The 19,899-nt window shown below is 45.4% G+C and overlaps 1 protein-coding gene across 3 annotated transcripts in view; it reads right to left on the minus strand.

Moving 5' to 3' along the window:
- FOXP1 (forkhead box P1) overlaps nt 1–19,899 on the minus strand; it is a 493,878-nt gene that overhangs the window by 292,987 nt on the left and 180,992 nt on the right. The gene's annotated exons all lie outside the window — the stretch shown is intronic.

The raw sequence follows: 19,899 nt of genomic DNA on the forward strand, positions 1-19,899 counted from the left end.
CCCCTTTTCTCCTCCTCTCGCCCAGGGCAGACCTCCTGGCAGGAAGCCATCTCTGCAGCATCCCTTAGAGAAGACGAAGGTACCGGGCAGCAGCCACCACAGCTTTCCACAGACCTGTGCCAGCGCGTCCAACAGTGCCAGCGGGCAGCTACTGCAGGTGTGCCGCTGACCTGGGGATGCTCTGCAGGGACCCACCTACCCACCAGGGTTATTTATTATCTCTAGCACTGGGGACCAGCTGTGCTTCCTAGGAAACTCCAGGGTCTCCCTATGGCCAGCCTCCATCGCTCCTCTCTTTATGACCCCAGATGCAGCCCTGTGGCTCACCCTCCACCCCCCAGAAGACAAAGGGAACTGAACACGGGGAGATGGGCGCTCACTCTGCTACAGTGCTCTGCTGGGCCCACAGCTGCTCAGGGTGCTTTGACAACACAGGATAGCGCACACAAAACCGCCCAGCAAACCCCAAGCACAGCCCGCTGCAGACACTCGGCCTCCGAGCAGCTGCAAATACACACTCCTCCAGACCACCACCCCGAGATGAGCTTGGACAGATCCTGCCGGGCTTGTCTTTCCGCAGACCGTCATTGCTGACAAAGCGACTCACCTCGATAGACAGGGGCCAGCTCTAGGGCTCAGCTGATCCAGCTACTTCTTATAAGAGACACCTCATAGGCAGCTCCCAGCCAATGCACCTGGGAAACCCAAGGAGGGCGGCCCAGGCGGCTCAGCCCTGACAACCAGCTAGGAAAGTGGGATGGAATTCCAGGCCCCTTTCACCTCGCCCTGCTCTGACTGTGGTGGCCACTTGAAATTTGGATTTTCAGTCCACTGAAAATATCTCAGCCACTCTGCTTCTGTAACTCACCCTTTCAAATAAACAGATTAAAAAAAAAAAAAAAGCTCAGAAACACACAAATTATTACTTAAAGCCTAGCCAAGTTATAAGAACACTTCACTATACCAAAAAGAAACTGTAAAGCTAAATTTGACGCATATTCATCATAGGCATGATTCAATAATAAAACCTCATTGTATAAAGGATTTTTCCAAATTGTTAAGGGCAAGAACAGAACTATACTATTCCACTCTGAGGAACCCAGTTGATTCTGTTTTATTACTGGATCACCCCCACACCCCCTTTCTGAGTCAGTCTCTCACTATAAACATTTACAAATTTCATCTCAGCATTAGCACTAAACAATATTCATTAAGAATCCCACCAAAGTGCAACATGTAAGTAAATCAAACCTTTGATGCTCTATTTTGCAAATTTCATGGGCCACTAGGGATAATTAAAAGGGCAATTATATAAAGTTGGTGCAGTTTTGAGAAACAAATGACATTTTCTGCTTTAAAGCACTTGATAATTTGATATTTTGCTATTAGGGCCATCATGTGTACTTTTATAGACAGGCAGCCAAATAAACAATAAATGTTCCTTAACAGCCTCTAATGATTGTTTTTGCCCACTAATATCACTCACCATTCCAGTCCATAAATCATAGACTAAGAGATTAAGGTAAAGATAATGAAAAAGTATTAGAGGCCATTAAGCTAGAGAAGGAAAAAAAAATAAATAAATATATAAGGCTAAAAGCGTGGATTTCTTCTGTATTCTCTGCAAAACACCTAGCAAAGACTGAGCCCCGAGTGCTGGTGCGGGCTTGGTGCGTCACTGTGTTTAACCACTGCTCCGAAGCCAGCAAAGTACATTATAGCTCATGAAAAATACAGCGAAGAAACTGCTAGTGGCAGAAGCATTTAACTTCCTTGTTAGCAGCCTCCCCCGAGTGGCACTTTTTCACCAGCAAGTTGTTTATTATGTTCGGTGCCAGGCAAAACTGATTAAATGGGGCTCTTAAGAATCAAAGCGTTATAAATTCATGGAAATACAGCAAGCAATAAATTCCATGGAATTAAAAGCTTACTCGTCCTATTAGCATTTCAGGGTGTTTGGAGTGTTAATACCGATGTGCAAAAATGATGTGCCTCTAAGACAAGGTGGACCAAAGCAACGTGCAGCCCTAAAAATGGTCTTCCATGGAAAGTGTCGCTGGGGCGTGGCAGGTGGGAGAGCCACTGAACTGGAGGGAGCAATGACTTCTGCGTTCTCATTTGCCCACACAGTCAATCCTTCCACAGAAAACAGAAGGTACGAAAGAAAAAAGAAGAGAAAAAGAAAGGAGAGAGAGAAAAGGGATGCACAGAGAAAGAAAAAATAAGTGTAAAAATATTATGCAAAGAATTTATGCTGAAATGAGTGGAAAGTCTGTCTTAACTGACAGGGACGGGAGCTCTGTCCTGTAACCCGACGTGCCGTCACTGGGCTGATGTTGCTTTTCTTACTGGACAGATGACCTAAGACCCGGCTGCCTGAAAGCTATAAGATGAGGACGCATCTATCCAGGACGTGGCATGAGAAGTTACTGTGTTTTGGTATATTTGATCTTTTTCTTTTTTAAAGATGGACTTATTACGCCTTACACTTACAAGTAAAGACATGCTTGTTTGTTTGAAAGGCAGGGTTACCGAGAGAGAGAGGAGGAGAGAGACAGACAGAACTTCATCTGCTGGTTCACTCCCGAAGTCACTGCGAGGTTGAAACTGGGCCAGGCCTAAGCCAGGAGTCAGGAGCTCCAGCCAGGTCTCCCACCTGGGCCCAAGCACTCTGGCCATTTTCCACTGCTTTCCCAGGTGCACTGTGAGGGAGCATGATCAGATGTGGAGCAGTCGGGATTCTAACTCAAAGGCAGCGGCTTCACTTGCTACACCACAGCACTAGTCTCACATTTGATCTTGAACTCCTTCCAAGGGGGAAGTAAAGCATTATTCTAAAACAACAACGTCGATGGTTATGCCACTAAACAATGGTCACACTCACTCCCTAGGGTGACATATGAAGTAGCAATTCCACCACATTCCTTTATTTACATAAAGAATCAATTCATGGAGCAGCCACCTTAGTGGCGAAGCCTCCTGGAGCACTGGTTTGCATCCCAGCTCCACGGCTTCTGACTGAGCTCCCTGCTAACGTGCCTGGGAAGGTAGCAGAGGATGCTCACGTGCTTAGGGCCCTATACACACGTGAGGCACCTGCCTGGAGTGCCTGACCCCTTGGTCCAACCAGCACTCCCCTGGAGGAGGTGGTTATTCAAGGTTTGGTAAGCCAGTAGAGAGAAGATTTCTCACTCAGTCACTCTGCTATTCAAAGAAGGGAAGAATCAGGTCTTTAAAAAGCAAAAAAATTCGTGGAAAATATGGAGTAGGAAAAAATTATGCATCGATTTCAAGCATTTGTATAAAAAATAAAGCTTGTCTTTGATTTACATCTTTTTCTTCAGCTTTTGGAAGTCCCCTTGTACCTGAACATCTTTACTAAGCAACTACAACTGTAAGGAAGAGAGAGAAGGGAAAAATAATTAATAAGCACTTCTTAAAAAGACTTTTAGACTTGTTGGGGGGGGGAACTGCAATGACAATATTCCTTTTTTTTCCCCCAAAAAGCAAGAATTACCAACCATAAATATAGTGTAATCATTTAAAACACGAGCTAAGAAAAAATGCCCTCTGCAGCTGGAATTATCAGTCAGGGAAGAAAGCAAGCAATCCCGAAGCGTCATTCCAGAGTTGGACAGAAACGCATTTTTTAATATATCAAGAAAACTTGATTCCTTTGATAAAAGCACCACACGCGTGGTAAAATCGACTGATGGCTCACGGTACATGTGATTCTCTCTGGGGCTATGTCCCACATGTGGATTGAACATTTGTACTCACCGGAGCTGTCTGCTGCTTCCCCACGGAGAGACAGAGCCTGCTCATGTACCAAAAAAAACAGAAAGGAGACAAAAGGGAAAACCTCACCGAGAGAAACTCGTATCCATTAATGCGCCTCCGCGGGGCTTACCCGCAAGGCCGCACGCTGCTACAGGAGCCACATTTTGCAGGGTGTCTCAATTGTTAGAACTATTGTCTAAAGCAGTTCTTCCTCTCAGATAAGACCTACTACGTGTCTCGTGTTGGCAAAGGTGACGAATATGTAGCGCGGTTCTTGTACTCAAAAAAAGCCTAAGAGGAGGCTCACTGGGGAAACAATCAATCAGCCGGCACCCATTATACACTCTGCATCGGGAATCAAAGGGTTCTTAAAAGACCGGTGCTCTGCCCACTGGGATTTTAGAGTGACTTTAAGATAAAGAATCCAACCCAAAACACAACACTGAACAAAGCAGTACTGTTATCTAACAACATCCTACATATACAGATTAATGGGAGAGGACCTTTGTGCAATGCAACGGGAGAATGGAGAGTACAGTTTTGATCATGGGAGAAAGTTTCTACGCTATGAACATGAGAAATAGTATGCGTCGTTTTCACTGAGCAGTGTCAAGTTCAGTGTCCAAAGAGGCTCTCTGCGTTCCTGTGCCCAAGAGGGACAAATCCCCAGGGACCTTGGCCACACTGTTTGCAAGGGGGATATACTGGGCTGCAGGGGCACAGGGGGCAGAAGATGGCCGGCCTTAGGAGCAGAGAAGGTCTGGAAGTTTCTGAGCTTGTATCCCATGTTCACTAATCCCCTTCTCCAGTCTTCTCACACAGGCTCTACATCGATTGTCTTGTCAATAAGAGAAATTCTTTTCTCAGTTCTTTGTCTTGACTCACTGGCAATGCTTTCATGCCCATGTGCTGCAGCTCAGCGCCCACCACAAAAAAGGCATTGCCATGGGCAGCTGTCGATAGAGCACTCTGCCACTGCAAGCTCACCTCACTCTAGTTTATTTTTTAACCGGGGTTTGGAGTCAATGGCGTTCATGAAAGTTCCAATGTTCCTGCCAGTATCTTTTGAAGCCTGACATATATATAATACATATATATATATATATTTTCCAGACCTGCTGGAGAAAAGTTCAGTGCTAGCTTCTATCTGGGTCTACATGGCCTTGGTGTCAGCAGCCTCTGGAGGAGCCTCTCCCCATCGGGAGCCTCCACACTCCTCCCTAAACACACACCCCAACGAGAGGTCTCAGGCCCCACGTCTGCATTCATCCCCGCGCTACTGTCTCTATTGCACAACGGGGCAAAAGCAGCCAGCTGCAACGGCTGCTCCTTTCCGGTGTCCCACCCTAAGAGCGGCGAGTTTCGGGACTTTGTGAGAAATCGTATGGGGTGCTCGGAACCCAAGGCTAGCCTGAAGGTCAGGATCGCTTCCAAGAGGCACATTCGAGGAGATGTGGCGAAGGGCGAAGGCCAAGCACATGAGGACATGCTTCCCATTTGCCACGATTCCCCTTTATCCACAGCTGGCTTATGTGAAGCAGACATGTCTGGCTCACACAGCACCTTAAAAAAAGTCGACTCCCCCATCTGATGCATGCCACCCAGGCCCTCACCCTTCCTCCTAACATCCTGGTCACAAATCAAACAGCTCTCTCTCCTCCTCTCATCTTCTTGCCTTTGGCAGTCTCAAGACTCTGGTATTGTGTCTTCTAGCACAAAAGTTGGCTAATATTTTCACATTGCACTCCCACCCTTCAGTTTTTCTTGAATGCAACCCTCGGCTACATACATTATTTCCTGGGAACAAAGTTGCTGTGACAAAGTGTGTCCTTGGAACACAATTCCTTTGCTAATGGGGGGACTACTGTTGGATAATAGGGCACTGACTGTGCAGCTCAGACAATGAGCAAAGAAATGAACTGGGGGAGAGAAATACATAACAATGCAGAGTAACATGTAAGGACCAAGCAAATGGCCAAGGAATCAAATCTCGCCCTGGTGTTCCGGAACTGGCTGATTACCCTGGCAGGTGTGGGGACGGATGGCGACAAGACGACGGGAGGAGGACGGCACACAGGCCCTTGGAACCCAGATGACCACAACTCAAGGACTATAGTGCCCGCTTCTGCTCTTCCCCTCGGCCTAGCTTTCCTCGATGTTCCATCATGCCTGAGGAAGTCTCACTTTCCACAGAACCTGTAGCTACAGAGTTACCTTCAGGGCTCTTCCACTATTGCTCCCAAGCAGGAATCAGGTGTCTCTCCTTTGGATCCCACACTTCACATCGGACAGAATTTCCAGGGCTGAGGCTTTGGCCCAGCCATTTAGACACCTGAGTGCCTACCTCTCGGGCTGAAGTGCCTTGGTCCAAGTCCTTGCTCCGCTCTTGACTCAAGCAAGGAAGGACGTTGGAACCCACCCGGGAGACTCCCTGGGTTCTGGCTCCTGACTTTACCTGTCCAGTTCTGGCTGCTGGGGATCTCTGTAGAATGAACCAGCAAACTGAACCTGTTGTATCACTCTCTGCTACTGAAATACCACTAATGATGACCACAGCTTTCCAAAGGGGCATCTGTGTCTTTGCCTTGAGATCTGCTTCAGTGTTCTGTTCTTGGTATTCCCAGGCCTAGACAAAGCTTGGTGTATAATAGGTGTTCAGCGTTTGTCAAGTTCAACTCTGAGACGAATGCAGGACAATTCTTGATGTCTGCCAAGTTAACTGCAAACTTGGTCAAGCTCCTTTCAAGGTGAAAGGTTCTTAGAAGCACATGATCCAAGGCTACCTCTAGAAGGCGAGGACAAGAAACCAAGATCTTCCCCGCAGCCCTCACACCTGCAAAGTTACAGGATGGAGTGACACCAGCTCCTTGTCCACCTCAGGCAGGGAGTCCCATTCGAAATGGGTCAATACAGAAGAAGGCAGGGAAGAGAAAGCTCAAGATGGGGCTTATACTGAATGCCCCACCAGGCTTGTCTCTGTGATTCGTTTAGTGACATGATCGGAAAAATTCTGTTTCTGCTTAAGCCAGCATGGGCTGAGTCTTAGACTGTGTGCAACTAGAAAGTATCCTAGATGAGACACTGATCCTGCAGGCCAGGAAGATAAATCAGCATTCCATGCAATATGCCAGACAGAGTGAGAAATAAGGCCCAGGAACATCTGGGCTGAATCAACAGCTTCTTATCACTGCGTTTTGAAATCAATCTGAAATCTTACCTGATCCTCACTTTCACTAAAAGCTAGGATTTAAAAGACAGATCATCAAAATCCAGTATCCGATCCGTGTCAACAGGGCTTGGTGCCCTTTCGGGCAGTAACACCTCATTCTCTAACATTCTGGAACTGTTTTCCAGGGTACCGTATTCAACTCGCAAGACACTAACACTCCGGAATAACATGCAGTTTGCATATATACTTTTGTTCTCCCCACTCCTATCCAAATGGTGCTGATTTACCCACCGGGTCACTTAGCAATATATAATGGAGAAATTTCCACAGCAGTATATGTAGCAGGTCTCTGTGATTTGTGTTACTTTATATACTTTCATCCACCTGAAATGCAGAGGGAGAGGAAGAGGGAAATTGAGGGGGAGAGGAGGCAGGAGGTAGAAGGGGATGAGTAAGGGAGGAAAAACGAGAGAGAGAAAGAAAGATCGACCAGCCATCGGTTCAGTACCCAAATGCCTTAAACCAGCTGGGGTTGGGCCAGGCTGAACCCAGGAACCTAGAACACAGTCCAAGGCTCTTCTTCGGGTCGGAGGGATCCAAGTCCATGAGTCCTCACCTGCTGCTTCCCGGGACGCACATCAGCAAGAAGCTAGATGAGGAAGCAGAGGCAGGCTCCAATGCAGGAAGCGGCTGCGCCACCATGCCTGCCCCTGCGTCACCATGCCTGCCCCTGCATCCTTAATGACAGCCCTGAGCGTCTGCCAGCTCCACCACAGGGATGGACATGCCATAATGTAACAGCTCCCTCCTGATACACATTCAGGGATTTTTAAAATCTTATTTTGCTCCTAGAGACAACATTGCAAGTTATATCACTCTATACACGCCTTTTATCAGCTGGGAGTGTGTAAGTCCCTAAAAAGAAACAACCATTTTTTTTTGGTTTCCGGCAGCATTTATGAACTAACAAAGTCAGTAATCCTGCAGGCTGGAGAACCCAATACCCCATTACCTTCACACATACCCTGCCACGGGCAGTCTCTTGTATTGCCTTGTTTCTGATAGGGTCTGATTGGCAGGTGTCCTTGACGGACACTGAGAACAAAACACTGTATGGTCCGATTCTGGAATTCAGCTGCTATCAGCTACTGCAGAACTCAAGTAACCAGGAAAATACTGCCTCGCCACCCTTCCTGAAAAACACCGTGTTCCACAGAGCTAGTGAGAAAATCATGTGAAGTCATATTGGGAGTTGTATGCACTGTGGCAGCCACGTGTCCGAGTGCCTGGAGAGAGCCCAGTACCTTCTACCCGCTCATTCTTCTTCCTGTCCTTTCCCACCTTTCAGATATCCTGGAGCATTCTCTCAGCCTTTTTTATTCTAGCCCTAATTATTCTTTAATTTTAAATAATATAATAACTTTGACGTTTTCATTTATAGTTAAACCATGCTAATTTGCACAAATGATGGCCAGACCCCAGCACAAATTACCAAGCTGGAAAAATCAGCGAACACCCCAAAAGCAAATGATTAAAAAGAAATTCGATTGCTGCATTAGCAAATGCACATTTATTTCTGTAAGTAAATTGCGCAGACTTGTGAGGAAGGGGCAGCGATGACACTCGCCCTCTTTCTAACATTCTCTCTTTCCTTACTGATAGGGCTGTTCGCATTTCCAGTCTCCAGCCATGATGTTTTCTGAACAAAAAATCCCAGGATGCCTGCTAAGTGCACATCTTTATGAGCATCCACAAGGTTTAGGAGAGAGTCTGTGGGCTCAGTTTTGCAAGCATAAAATAGGAACTTCTGACACGTTGTTATAGGGAGAGAAGAAAAAAAATCTACGGCAGCAGCTCTGCCTTGAAAATCCTGAGAGATGTCAAATCCAATCCCATTATCTTCCTTCTCCAAATCAGAGCTCTCCCAACCCTCCGCCAGGGAAGCCAATGGCATCCTCGTCTACAGCCGATGTCTTAGATATTCTGGCGGCATCATTTTATGCAAAGGAAAAAAAAATTTAAGATTTATTTATTTTTATTGGAAAGCCAGATCTACAGAGAGAAGGAAAGACAGAGAAAGATCTACCATCCACTGTTTCATTCTGTAAGTGGCCCCAACGGCTGGAGCTGAGCTGATCCAGACCCAGGAACCAGGAGCCAGGAGCTTCTTACGGGTCTCCCACGTGGCTGCAGGGTCCCAAGGCATTAAGCCATCCTCCACTGCCTTCCCAGGCCACAAGCAGGGAGTTGGATGGGGAGTGAAGTAGCCAGGATAAGAACCAGCGCCCACATGGGATTCCAGCGTGTGCAAGATGAGGACGTTAGCCACACTCAGTTACTGCATCAGGACCAAAAAAAATTTTTTTACTTTATTTCAGAGACGGAAAGACAGTCTCCCATGAGCTAGTTCAGCACCCAAATATCTGCAGCAGTCAGCTCTAGGCTGGGCCATGGCACAGCAGGGAACCAGGGACTCATATATACGCCAGGCCCCCAGGTACTGCAGTCATCACCGCTTCCCAGGGTCAGATTCAGGAGCAAGATCTAGGAATTGAACCCAAGTACTCTGAGCTGGGACTCAGGTGCCTTCATCAATTGGCTCTACATTTGTCCTGCAGGAGTCACCTATATAACTCCCTCTCACGGATCATATTCAGTTCATCACTGACTGCTGCCCGATTACAACTGCTAAGGATCACTTAACACTTTCCCTCCTTGCCTGTCTACCATGAGCACCACGATCTCCAGCTTGGCCATCTATAATGGCCTCTTACCATGTTCATCTTAACACCCAGTGCCAATTAAACGGTGTCATAAAAAATACATACATAATAATACTAAAAAAAAGAATTACCCAGCCCAAAATGTCAATAGTTCTAAGGTTGAAAAATCCTACCATTAAGAGATAATTAGGGCCCGGCGCGATGGCTCAGTGGTTAAGGTCCTCGCCTTGCACGCCCGGGATCCCATATGGGCACCAGTTCTAATCCCGGCAGCCCCGCTTCCCATCCAGCTCCCTGCCTGTGGCCTGGGAAAGCAGTCGAGGACGGCCCAAAGCTTTGGGAACCTGCACCCGCGTGGGAGACCCGGAAGAGGCTCCTGGCTTCGGATTGGCTCAGCTCCAGCCTTTGTGGCCGCCTGGGGAGTGAACCATTGGACGGAGGATCTTCCTCTCTGTCTCTCCTCTCTGTATATCCGCCTTTCCAATAAAAATAAAATAAATCTCAAAAAAAAAAAAAGAGATAATTAAAGGCCCTGCGTGATGGGTAACAGCTAAAGTCCTCATGTTGAACGCACTGGGATCCCATATGGGCTTTGGTTTTAATGCTGGCAGTCCTGCTTCCCATCCAGCTCCCTACTTGTGGCCTGGGAAAGCAGTTGAGGACAGCCCAAAACCTTGGGACCCTGCACCAACGTGGGAGACCCAGAATAGGCTCCTGGCTTCGGATCAGCACACCACCGGATGTTGCACCCACTTGGGGAGTGAATCATCGGATGGAAGATCTTCCTTTCTTTCTCTCCTCCTCTCTGTATATCTGCCTTTCCAATAAAAATAAATAAATCTTAAAAAGAGAGAGAGAGAGAATTAAGAAGTGGGCAACAGGGTAAGTCACTGCTTGAATTCCTGGTTACTCCTTGCTTCTGATTCAGCTTCCTATGCATGCAGGGAGACCCAGTGGTGTTTCTGGCTCCTTCCCGCAGCCTTGCCCACCCCTGGCTGTTGTGAGAATTTGAAGAATGAACCAGCAATTGGAAGATCTCTTTGTGACAATCTCTCATTCTCTGTCATTTCGCCTTTGAAATAAGTAAATAAATTCTTGAAGTGAGAGATATCATTACAGGCTTGGAAAGAAATGCATAAGCTCGTTGACAAGCTCTGCTTTCACCCCATTGCATATCCAACAAAGTAGGACTGGGCGAAAATTATCATATAGGGCCCAGCGCGATGGCACAGTGGTTAAGGTCCCCACCTTGCAAGCCCGGGATCCCATATGGGCGCTGGTTCTAATCCTGGCGGCCCTGCTTCCCTTCCAGCTCCCTGCCTGTGGCCCGGGAAGGCAGTCAAGGACGGCACAAAGCTATGGCCCAAAGCTTTGGGACCCAGCACCCGCGCGGGAGACCCGGAAGAGGCTCCTGGCTTCGGACCGGCATAGCATTGGCTGTTGCGTTCACTTGGGGGGTGAATCATCGGACGGAAGATCTTCCTCTCTGTCTCTCCTCTCTGTATATCCGCCTTTCCAATAAAAATAAAATAAATCTTAAAAAAAAGAAAATTATCATATAGCTACACACAGCTATTTAATTATAATAGTGTAATAGATTGATTTTTTTTAAAAAAATTTATTTTTATTGGAAAGGCAGATTTCACAGAAAGAAAAATTCTCCATCCACTGGTTCATTGCCCAAGTGGCCATCAAGGCTTGAGCTGAGCTGATCTGAAGCCCAGAGCCAGGAGCTTTTTCTGGGTCTCCCACATGGGCACAGGGTCCCAAGGCTTTGAGCCATCCTCTATTGCATTCCCAGGCCACAAGCAGGGAGCTGGAGGGGAAGTGGGGCTGCTGGAACATGAACCATTGTCCATGTGGGATCCCGGCAGTCGCAAGGTGAGAATTTAGGCACTAAGCTATTGTGCCGGACCCATAGGTGAAATCTTTCTAAAGCCTTATTTACACATGCACACACATGCACATATGCACACACCTTCAAACTTACACTTTGCCCAATGACTTCCTATGCACAGTGCTCATGTGACTTGCCCTGAGCTCAGCAGCATGGAGCTCCTGTAACGTCATCTCAACGTGCTCAGTTCCACGGTGAGGTGCTATGGCCAGGAGCATCACCATCGGACATGGAAAAACCTCTTGATACCACACTATTTCACGCACATGGTTTTAAGTTTGTAAAAGTTCACTGAGCCCAAGATCTCCCTATCTGAACTTGTGCGCACCTGACGGCCACGGCCCAGCCTTTCAGGATTTTATCCAACTTTGCTGCAGCAGAGCTAAAAGGTGACTCCCATCTATCAAGATGAGCCTGTCCACTCCCTCGCCTTCTGATGGCAGCAAAGAGAGGACTTACAAACACAGCATGCCACCCTTAAACAACCAGAAACCTTTCTTATTCAAACCTAGGATTTCAAATTTAGTTTTAAAGATGTATTGCATTATTTGAAAGGCAGAGTTACAGAAAGAGACAGTGAGTTCCCCCATCTGCTGGTTAACTCCCCAAATTGCCACAATGGCAGGACTAGCCCAGGCCACCGCCAGGAGCCAACAGCTTTTGTTGGGTCTCGCACACGGGTGTCGGGACCCAGGCACCTTAGCCATCTTCTGATTTCCAGGTGACATTAGCACATTAGCAAGTTGCTGGATGAGAAGTGGAACAGCCAGCAGTGCCCATATGGGATGCGGCTGTCAGAGAAGGCAGCTTTCTCCACTGCGTCACAGCACGGGCCCCTCACATTTCTTCAGAATCAGTTTTCTTACTTAAGCTTTCAAAGTTTTAAAAACATTATTTTGGGCCAGGGAAAGGTATCTAGATATCTGCCTCACTTCTATTTCTATGAGGTCCTTCCTAATAATGATAATAAAAAAAGGCCATTTAAAATGTATTTCATTTTATTGAATTTTTAATTAATAGTTAAAATTATTAACCTCCCTGAGAAGTTACTATGTTCCACACACTGTGCTGATCATAAAAATAATTGAGGTTCCCGAGCCAGTGTTTACCGAGCACTCGCTGTGCGGGAAGCATGACTCTCAGCATCACTCACTTGCCAGACTCGGTTAACGCAGCCGCGAGAGGGCAGGTGCCAGGCCTTCCCCAAAGGGGAAGAAGGCATTACAGAGTCTGGTTACTTCTTTGAGTCTGCAAAGCTAGAGAGCAGCAGGGCCAACTCCCCTCATTCCCAAACACGCCATCTTTTAATCACCACTCCTCCTTACAGGCAGATCTGTACCAAAGTCCTTGTAAAATGCATTCTACAAAAGAGCTATGTATGATTTTCCTTGCTGCACTGAAAAGCCTATCCTTACATTCCCCTTCCCATAACCATAGGGGTGCCCCTTTGTCAGATCTCTACAGTGTATGTATGAGGTAGGTTCCTTCGTTCTCTCCTTTTCAAGATTCAGACTGGCCAGAGGGTGAAGACTCCAGAAGCAGAGCCCACAGTTACATCAGGCTGGCCTCTGAAATATCTACTTTTCCATGACAACTTGGTCCAGCGTTGAACAGGTAGTGATGGGAACCAGACAAGTAGACAGAGAAGTAGGGTTTCCTGGCCTATCTCCAATAATAGACAGGATCAGAAGCAGAGGGGAGGATGGTCCTCGCTGGGGGAGCCATGGCCTTGACCCATACTCCCTACCACTAAATGCCAACCGTAACTCTTGGCCTATGCGTATGCAGGACACAGAAGTCTCAGCGGAGCTGAGGGGGAGAGAGAAAGCCCATTTTCCTTTTGTACTGTCCTTCCTTTAATATCCTTTAAGAGATGGGATGGACATCGGCCTCCAAGTTTGCATACTGAAAGTGGAGCACCCAGAGAGGGCTTAGGATTCAAGGGTGCTCCCTGCTCTCCAGAGCCTCTGCTAAGCTGCTGGGGCTATGAGGAGCTGCATGTCCTTGGATGTGTGCCCAGGCTGTCAGGGTATCCACTGCAGGGGTGTGGATCCACAGTGCTGAAGGCTGCCAGCTTGGGGTAGTCGGGGGGAGAAGGGTAAAGAAGAATCAGAGGGCAAATCCTGGGGCTGGGGAGCCCAGGACCTAGGGATGGAGTTTCCCCGCATGTGACAAGGAAGCTACTGATGGAAACAGCACCACAATTAACAGGGAAGATACGGTCTCTTCCGGCACTAGGCACTTGTACAAGGTGGGTCAGTTTGGCCTCACCCTAACACAGTGGTCCCTATTAGCCCATCTTTTCTGGTCACTGTTCTATCCTCGGTGCCTGAACTAGGAGTTCAGGAGGAAGCACTCAATAATTTGGGAGGATAAAGGAAATGATATACAAATTCAAAGTTTATGAATCCTGTTCTCAGCTGCTTTCTGCCAAATCCCGCCCCCGATGATGATCCCATGACAGTACAAACAGCCAAAAGAAACAAACAAAATGCCTAGACTTCATTTGCAAGCATACAATGCGACCAGAAAAATTCAGATACTTCTTTCTTCTGTTATTTAAATGAGATGAAATGAGATTAGAAAATGTAGAAACCCATTGTTGGCAAACTTGCCAGTGAAACAAACACCCTTCCCTGGTACCTGGTAGGAGTGTAAACTGGTAAACTGTGAGAAGATGAGCAAATGTACAGTGAATATGTAAGAACTCTGTACTCTCTCCGTATCAGACAAAAGAAACAGAAAGTAATAGTATTTTCACTCAGATATGCCCACTTCAGTGTGTCAGAGAAAAATCAGACAGGGTTGCAAGATGCAATAGTGAAGAATAGCTATGCATCATTTGACCCTAAAGGATGATAATATAGGTTGCAGTCCTTCGAGACATCTTTAAGAATGTTTAAGAATGTTCCATGAGACAGGAAAATGCTCGATGCAAATACTGCAGCTCTAAGAACTGGCATACAAATGTGTCCAGTGTGGTTAACTCGTGTCTGTTCTATGAGAAAAAGCAAAAAAGGAAATAAGTATATTATTCTTAGGGTTGGGATTTTAGAATGTTGTTACTTTTCTATTTACTTCTTTTTCTAATTTCATGCCCCCTGTGATAAGCTGGCTTCAAATTTCTAATCAGGAAAAAATAATAAGGTTCCTATTGACTTCTTACTCCTTGTACATAATAGACATGAAATATTATCATCAGTACTTAGCTGATGAAATAATACACATTTCTGGCCCCTCTGGATGACCACTTCTGTATTAGTATCTTGTAAAGGCAGAACGTCCACCACATCCCAGAGCAGAAGGCACAAGAGTTGGAGGCATAAACAGTTGAATCAGCGTGTACTTCAAAAACAACAATCCACAATGTCACAACCCTTTTACCCTTCCCAGCCCTTGGCCAATCACATGTCACATGGGAAATCACATCAGGACGGGCACTGTTATTGAATACCCTTGTTTAAAAGCATCTGGGCGGGGGGGGGGTGCTTTGCAGGAAGAAGGACAGAGAGGGGAGTGGGAGTAAAATAGGGGACAGGGAGAAAAGTAAAAGTGGGCAGTTTCTGAAACAAACATTTTTGGATGAATCTGTTCATGCTTAATATTGTGGAATACCTGCATATTCCCTCAACGTGGTTTATATAAAGAATCATGGAAATGAAATAACAAGAAAGGGCTATCTGGGCCTGGCGCAATAGCATAGCAGTTACAGTCCTCCGCTTGAATGCACCAGGATCCCATCTGGGCACCGGTTCTAATCCCGGTGACCCTGCTTCCCATCCAGCTCCCTGCTCGTGACCTGGGAAAGCAGTCGAGGATGACCCACAGCCTTGGGACCCTACACCCCATGTAGGAGACTAGGAGAAGCTCCTGGCTTCAGATTAGCTCAGTTCTAGCCGTTGCAGGCACTTGGGGAGTGAACTATTGGACAGAAGATCTTCCTCTCTGTCTCTCCTCCTCTATGTATATCTGACTTTCCAATAAAAATAAATATTTTTTTTTAAAAGGGGCTATCTCCATTTTTTAAAAAGGCACTTTGTTTTTAATAGGCATGCTTTCTAATCATCAAAATTTAATATTTCCACTTATTTTTGGCATTGCATCACAAAAGTAAGGAAGTCATGCAGTGGAACAAATTTCCCAAATGGAGAGCTACGAAGACACAGCATGTGAGGACAGGCCATTTACGTAAGTGCATCTTAGAGTCACTCTGAGTAAATGACTAAGGATGGACAAGTTGTGTTCCAGGTGCTCTTGAGACTATAAACCCAACAATCCTTACTGCACAGCTGGAAGACTTTTGAACCAGATGGGATAACCACCACCAAGGATAGGGTGGCTTTCTTGCCACCCAATTTTAAACACAGTGAATCTCGTAAGAACTCATCAAATGCTGTAGCTTAGTCGATGAATTGCCACTAATGAGTTGTGGCAAACAAAGTCACTCAAAATTTATACTCGAGTAAACAATGGAACTCAACTAAAGCAAATTTTGGAGGTACAATGACAAATACACTAAATGAATGGTTTGCTCTGGGGCATGAGAAGGGTGGCAGTTTGGAACAACAAAATAATGATAGTGTGAATGGCTCCATCTTGAAAGAATATAAAATTCCTACCTCACATGCTACAAACCAAGTTGGGAAAAGGCGAAAATTTCAAGAGAAATCAGATAAGAAAAAAATATCCACCAACTTTAGCTTCTAGAATGTCGTACTCAACGTCGATATAACTGTATGTCATGTCATCACAGATACACAAGCACGTGATTCCAAGGAACAACTTTATGTGCCTCAACTTAACAGTAAATTTACATGAAACTGGGGGGAGAAGCCAAGTAGGAAGAGAAAAATGACAATATTGCCTCCAAGCTACTGCAAGCCAATATATTATCTCAAGATAAATACTCTAGACATCCCGGCCATCTTGAGCAACTGGAACAAACCCCAAAGACCCAGGCCTCACAAAGCCGTAACAGACAACACAACAACACAACAACATCAGCTACCATGGGAGCCTACAGACAAGATTCAGACATAGTAACCTGGGAAATTACTTGCATTTTAAGGCTAAAAGAAACACATTTCAGGCATTTTTAAGTATTGCGCATTTTCTGTGAACGTTTGAAAGATACCTCAATGTACACAGATTCAAGAAATTGTTTTGAAGATTTATTTTTATTTTTTTATTGGTAAGGCAGATATAGAGACAGAAGGAGATACAGAGAGAAAGATCTTTCATCCGCTAGTTCACTCCCCAAGCTGGTGTGAGCCAATCCAAAGCCAGGAGTCCCTTCCGGGTGTCTCATGTGGGTTCAGGGTCCTGCAGGCTTTAGGCTGGCCTCTACTGTTTTTCCAGGCCACAAGTAGACCGCTAAATGTAGGATACAAACCAGCGCCCACATGGGATCCCGGCAGATGCAAGGCTAGGATTTAGCCACTAAGCTATCACACCGGATCCTGGACTTCAAACTTTTTCAACTCAAGTTTAATTCTATTTTGCACGATCTTATATAAACAATTCTATATAAAAATAAAATAAATAAAAAATTGAACTGCTTGGTGAAGCTAGCAATAAAATTTTCCTTCCCACCATTTCTATATTTTTAGGTCTCAAATTTCTTTTAATAACACTACATAAAGAAAAAAAAAAGTAGCATGAGTTATCCTTTCCTAAGAGGGAATGTTCTTCCCTCCCTCAACACTCTCAACAGTATTAAATATGCAGAGACAATACATGTGTTCTTAGGTCACTTGTCTGTTATTTCCTAGATGCCTGAAGATTTCAGATCAGCCTAGAAACCTTAAAAATATTCAACTGTGTTTCAGAATGTTTGAATTCGCTAGAATCTTTCGTGCTCTTAGTTAACTTGAAAGACAAGGAACCCATCAAAGACTACCTATATTAGTACAAGGTAAAGGTGATAGACCTGTGTGTGGCTCAGACTCAAACTAGTCCTTTACTAATCTAGAGACTATGTTAACCACACCAAGCTGTCACGTACCTTAGATGATTAAAATCGACATACGCTTAAAGATGAAATACACCTTCCTGTCTCATCTACCTTTTAAGCTTCCAATCTCCAAACCAGCATGTTAGAGAATGGGTCAAGAGGGACAGAAAGCATGGGATTCCTTTGTATTTCCCTGCTCACTGGCAGGGTGTGACCAAAACGTCACTCAAGTGAGGAGCTGGCCAGGCCCCAAAGTGGCGAGCATAGCACATTAAGAACACGGACAGATCCTCCCTCTGGAAAATGATGTGACCCACTGAATACGAAGTCAGCACCTGCTACAGAAGTGAGAGTCCAAGATGCTGATGTTTGTGAAGGCCAACCCTGACTTCCATGTGGTAAAGCCAATGGTCAGCTTTTACGTCCTCATCTTTTTGGACCTGGCAGCAGCACCTTACACAGCCAACAACCATCCTCCATCACCAGCTCTGAGTGGGCCTCCCAACTGTGACCTCTCCTCCTCAGTTTCCTGTGATCACATCTTTCATTGGCGTTGGCTTCAGGATCCAAACCCCGGGGCTCTTCTGTTGCTCTACACCATGGCTACTTTGGGGTTCAGTTCCATACCTTCCTGCATTACTTACACGCTTACACATTTTCCATTTATAGCCCAAGCTAGATGCTAGATGCTTTTAGAACAACACATCCAAAGGCCCAGTAGACAACTCAGTTGGGGTGAATAATAAACAGCTGACACTTCTCAGGTCACAGCTCTGCTTTTACCCACTGCCTCTCCCATTCCCACACTCACAGGCTTCCCCTCCAATCACTGGCAGTCCATTCTTCTAGGAGGTAAATGGACCAGCAGGTTTTAATGGTCTTCTGACCTGCACCTTTCTGTCCACCAGAGACATCAGAGAATCCTGTCCTTAACACCCTGTCATTAGGGCAAAACTCTCGGTGTCACCCTTGACTGCATGAAATCCTTTGGCTTCCCTTTCAACAAAGTTCAAATTTAACAACCTTGCAACCTCCCTGACTGCCTTGCTCTTGGCCATCATGCTGTCTCACTGAGGCCTTCTATCAGGTCTCCCTGTCCATGTCATGTCCTCCATCACCCACCTTCCCCTGGGTTGCAACCATCATGGAGTGTCCAGCGACCCTAATAAACCTTTTTTTTTTCCATTAAAAGGTTTGAATATTTCACACTGTCAGATATTTTGTAATTACATATTTTGTAATTATTCTCGATTATGTATCAGACACAATATACAAAATTCAAGTAGAAATATGTATGATTCCAAACTTTAAAAAACAGAGTTGAAAGGATCAGAAATACTTTGAATTTTTTGTTTGATCCTCATTCCTACTTAAGCTAAGAGTGCAGAAGTACAAAAGATAAGGTCAACATGGAGGAAAAGCAAACTGAGATGACTGACCCACACACAGGGCCACTTCAAAAAATCTGCAGGAGATGAAATTAAGAGGGAAGTTTACTTTGAGGCGCAAAATTTTCAGACCAATGCAGATCTTTATGGCATTTTTGAGAACCCCTTATCTGCATGGATTTTAAAATTGCTCTGCACCTAATCTTTTCATTCAATTTTCCAATCGCTTTTCTGAAGTACTGTTAAATATCCAGCGTCTCGCTTACTAGTATTTTTGCTTCTTTTAAATGACACCACAAACTTCAAATCCAAACTCAGTCCCAGGTTAAAGGTGCCGCTACAAGCATCAACTCTTGAAACAGATGTGTAAAACATTGGTTCTATCAACAATACACGTTTTGTTCCTTGAAGGTTCTGAGTGTCACCCGCTATGGAGGGATGTGTGGACAAGGTTTAACATGGATGTGCTATCCTTTAATGGGGTTTTCTATGCATATAACTAAGCTTCAAAGTTCTTCTTGAGGTTTCTGAATTGTCCAAGAAAAGCAATACTTCCCACTCACCACTTCTCTGTGATACTGCCAAGTCACCACCTAAGGCGGAGCTCTTTTCTGACATTCGAGGTCTGCGGCTACATACCTAATACCCTCAGCAGCTGGCATGGCAAAACCATCATCTTGAAAACATGCAGAACACCCACTGGAGTTGTATTTTTTCATTGTTCTCTATTGAAAATATGGCTGCAAACACTGTTTACTACAAAACGTGCCTTCACGTACGTTTCGACAAGTGATTTTTGCTTAGAAACGAACTCTATTGAGCATATTTCTCTGTAAATCAATATTTAAGTTTTTTTAAACTAACATTCAAGAGAGACAGCTCTTGTTTACAGATCAACTTAGTTTAGCATTATGGCTAACAATGTTTAAAAACAGCTATCTTAAAATGCAAACATTTAAATTCTGAAGTTTAACTGTTGAGAGGCCATG

This window comes from Ochotona curzoniae, unplaced genomic scaffold (genome assembly GCF_017591425.1).
Source record: "Ochotona curzoniae isolate NIBS_2020 unplaced genomic scaffold, NIBS_Ocur_1.0 contig_908, whole genome shotgun sequence".
NCBI lineage: Eukaryota > Metazoa > Chordata > Mammalia > Lagomorpha > Ochotonidae > Ochotona > Ochotona curzoniae.